The sequence below is a fragment of the Poromitra crassiceps genome (assembly GCF_964638095.1).
Source record: "Poromitra crassiceps genome assembly, chromosome: 4".
NCBI lineage: Eukaryota > Metazoa > Chordata > Actinopteri > Beryciformes > Melamphaidae > Poromitra > Poromitra crassiceps.
In genome coordinates, this window is record NC_139626.1 from 66,694,258 (window position 1) to 66,698,481 (window position 4,224).

The 4,224-nt window shown below is 41.2% G+C and overlaps 1 protein-coding gene across 1 annotated transcript in view; it reads left to right on the top strand.

The window, feature by feature from the left end:
- Window positions 1-2,903: 2,903 nt before the first annotated feature.
- Window positions 2,904-4,224, top strand: part of LOC310775225 (stonustoxin subunit beta-like) — a 14,868-nt gene continuing 13,547 nt past the window's right edge. Inside the window, exon 1 of the mRNA XM_083635341.1 lies at window positions 2,904-2,958. The gene's annotated coding sequence lies outside the window, so the exon portion shown is untranslated. The remainder of the gene's footprint in view (window positions 2,959-4,224) is intronic.

Below are 4,224 nucleotides of genomic sequence, written 5' to 3' on the forward strand. Positions count from 1 at the left end.
AAAGTCTAGAATTAAAGCTTTTTCAACTTTTGACTGGTGGTTTCGTTTAATTCCAGGGTGTTCATATCTTGAACATGTTTAAAGTTATGGTCACGTATTTCTAGAACATTCCTAAAATCGTGAATTGTTTTAACAAACAAGACTCATTAGCCAATGAACAGCCAGGAATGGGTTTTGCACTACTTTTGCATGCTAAAATAAGGCTGATAATGTACAATTTGATTCAAGAAAAAAACCAACTTTCAGAGTACAACACAAACTGTCTATTTTGCTGCAACTCGGCAGTGCTACTTACTTCCTGGAACTCTTGAGAGTAAAAAACTGGTCCATTGGAGTGACTGGAGATGTCACAACTCTTCTTACACGGCTCTGCACCTAGCCATTCCCCCTAGTACCCACCCTTCAAGCCCTGACCTTTTTTACAAGGCGGACGTTTTTGGTTAGGTTAGGCTAGACCACCAAAATCTGTTTTTATGTTACTGTACAACCCAGAACATGGTGCTAATGGCGTTAGCATTGTCCATCCACATACTCTTTAACATTAGCATTTGAGCTAACGCTATTGTATCAAACTATTTCCAGGATGCACATTGCACATAACATTACTAATCTGATTAATATCACATATTTGGGTGATGTACACCATCAAATTGCTGTAGTGGGCTGTTTTAAAGCTAGAGGTGTCATTTCTGGTGTCATCTGAATGGAAGAATTACAACATATTAATATGAAAAATATTTCAATCATGAGAGACTCGTAATATAATTTTAACAAACTTTATTGAATCAGAATAGACAGTTTGAGTATGGCGTATGACTCCATGATGTGACGCTCCTCTTGCTTATGAGAGAGGGGCGTCAGTGCTGTATGAGATAGGACATCCCCCATGATGTGACGCTCCTCTTGCTTATGAGAGAGGGGCGTCAGTGCTGTATGAGATAGGACATCCCCTTTAAGGGGATCTGTTTCCAACAGGAGTCATAACATTGGTGGTGATCTGGGGAGGTGGTGGGATGAAGCTTCTTGCTCTGGAGATGCTGGATGAATGCGTGATGCTGACACGAGGTGAGTGATGACTGCACAAGTGTGATTTAAGCTGTGGTGATGGGGGCTTTATATAGTACCAGGAGAAGGGCATTTATGATGTCATAACTGACGTCATTCGGGCAACTGACGTCACACTGCAAAGGTGACGTCATGGAGAAGGTGACGTCAGAGATGGAGACGTCATTTAGTGACGTCATTTGGGCTGAGGGTTATGACAGCATGGGGTGCTCTATTAATGCCTTATTTGGTCTTCCATGATTGAACTACAGTCTGCGACTACACAAATGTTGGTATAATAAACTTTGATTACTAGTCCTTTTCATCAAATGAGTAGCTATATTTGGGAGTGATGGTGTTACAGTAGGCTACTGGTGGAAGTGCACGATTACAATCTGGCCCTCTGGTAGAGAGGCGTGTGGCCCTCTCTATCATCAAAGTTGCCCGTCCCTGCTCTACGACCTTCCTATCCCTAGTTACAACCTTCCACCAAGTTTCCTGAAAATAGGCCCAGTTGTTTCCCCCCCTGATTTTTTATCCAGAATGCAACTCGGGCAAGTTTTCAGATATCTGCACTGATTGCAAAGGGTGGACGAGCTTTTTCATGTGGTGACTTTGTGAAACAGTGTCTGAATGTGGCTGCGGATATACTGTGTTCACTCCTCAGATTGCATCCCTGCAAATTGCCATGGCAAATTGTTTACAAAAGATGGACAATAAAGCTGATTTTCAAAGTACCTTGAGGATTTTTCAAGTTGTGAATTAAGTCAAATTTCTCTCTTGATTACAAAGGTGGAAAATACAACTGTTTTTAACGGGGTGTTTACTGATTAAATGTTTAAGCTCCCCACAAATGCAGATGTTTTTTTAAATAGATATAACCATTTGCAAATTATTACAATTACCGAACAGATAAAAAGTAGATTATTATATTGAAATGTTATTTTAGATTTAGAATGTTAATTTTCTATAAAACACAATACATTTTAATGTAATTCCACAACGTTTATTTTTGGCCCTCGGCCCTCCACCCAGATTGAGTTTTGGCCCTTCATGGGAAAGAATTTGGGCACCCCTGATGTAGACTAAAACATTTGAAAATGATGCTTCAAAGTATTAGAATGAAACAAATTTAGTCAAAGGCATGGCAGGCCAATGAAGACTAATTATAATTGTAGCCTAAACCCTCAGCTCCAGAATGAACCATTTTCTTTTTAGTAGCAGATCATGGTCTGCTACTGGGAAACCCTTTCAGTGCCACAGAAGCAGAGGGAGGCCATGTCATGCTTCTTTGTTCTGACGGCAGATTGCATGGTTTCTGACCATTATCATAACATGATATCATGATCACGTGATCAAACGTCTGATCACATGGCAAGTTCATGTGCTTTCTCTTTGTTTCTGTTTCCATCATTTTCTCCTGTAGCCTCTATGGAGCACAGCAAAATAAAAACTAAGCTTTGAGAAATAGGCCTAGCTCCCCTCCTCTCTCTGTTTATCTCTTTGTCTTTCCCTCACTCTCTCTCTGTTTCTCTTTCTTTCTCTCCCCCTCTTCCTCTCTCTGACATACATACAGAGAGAGAGAAGTCTGTTTCTCTCCCTCTTCCTCTCTCTGTTTATGCTCTCTCTCTCTCTCTCTCTCTCTCTCTCTCTCTCTCTCTCTCTCTCTCTCTCTCTCTCTCTCTGCGCAGATTAATTTTTTCACCAAAACGTTAGGTCAGCAGCAGCAGGAAGTGTTCTTCAGGCAAACAAACCATATTTGGACATTCAACTTCCTGAAGCACAAACTTGTTTTGCAACTAGAAAAAAGAAAAGAGTGAACTTGAGAAGAAGCCTCCTCCTTCCCCCTCTGGGTTGGTTAATTTCCTTCTTTTCCTTCTTCAGTGTGACGCAGATAACTTTCCCTGGCTAAAGGTATTGTAACAACTGTTTGACAGTTTCCAGTTTGTTTTACTTTCCTGACTCTTATCAGCAGATGTTGCTGCCTGCCATTAGCTGTTATTTAAACTAGGACAGGGGGAAATCTACAACTCAGCTGTTAAAGTTGTGGCCTGTTTGTCTGTGATGTTTAGGCCTAAAACGGGCAGAAACAATGTGTCACTCTTCTTAGTGTTTTCATGTTCATAATATAAATTCTAAAGTAGTTAGTTAGTAATTAGCTGTGTTGCCTTCTGTCTGCAGGTGTGAGGGAAAAGCCTTGTTCTGGTTTACTCTGACTAGCATACAGTGATGCTAACAGGAGCCTAGCGATGCTAACAGGAGGCTTTCGGACCATTTCTTAAGTAAAAAATAAAACAAAAAAAATAAAGTCAAAGTAACCATTTAGATTCTCCTTGTGCGCTCTGTTTATCAAAATAACGGTTTTTTGGAAATCTGATTTTCGTTGTCGCCGGAGATTTGAGGAACTGGGACTAGCTATCTCAGCTGATAGAAGCTGGGCTGTATCCGGTCAGACAGACTTTATATATCTAAGATGTAGCTATGTTTTTATTTACTGTTTCTCATAAATGCAAACACATTTAAACAATCAACAGAAGAACACTTACCATAACGTATTCATATAAGATGACCCTGATTATAAGATGACCCCCCGTTTTTCAAGACTCATTTTTGGAAAAAACACTTTTGAAGGCCAAATCTAAAATAATAATAACAATAATAAAACACATTGAATAACAAGGTATGCTGTTTTTAACTGTCTCTCTTATATTAACTCATATTTTCGAAGTTAGATTTGAGATGAAACTGTCAAATTTAAAAGTCAAAAATTAAGAGCCCTATCTTCGTACGGCGCTATCGTTTGTGCTGCCGTTTGCGCGCCTCTTATTGCTATCTTCCCTGCGTCTTAAGCTATCGTCTGCCTCCACCATCCAGTTTTGCGCTGGGATCTAAGCGCAGAGACAGGTGTAGGCGTGGCCCAGGCGTGTCCGTGGGCCTCTAGCTTATCATCTCCCTCCCGCAAGTGTCATTTTGCGCTCTGGCGTAGATACCGTCGCTATGTGCCGAGCGTAAACAGGTTTGGGCGTTCCCCGTTTGTCATGGTTTTGTGCCAAAAAATGATTTGCGTTTTGAATTGGATTACCAGGGGAACGAGGGTCTGGCGGGGCGCCAGTCTGTGTGTAGCGTGGGGTGGGGTGCTTTTAAGTGTTCGGCTAGTGTGCCGTGTCGTGGAGGGGGGTC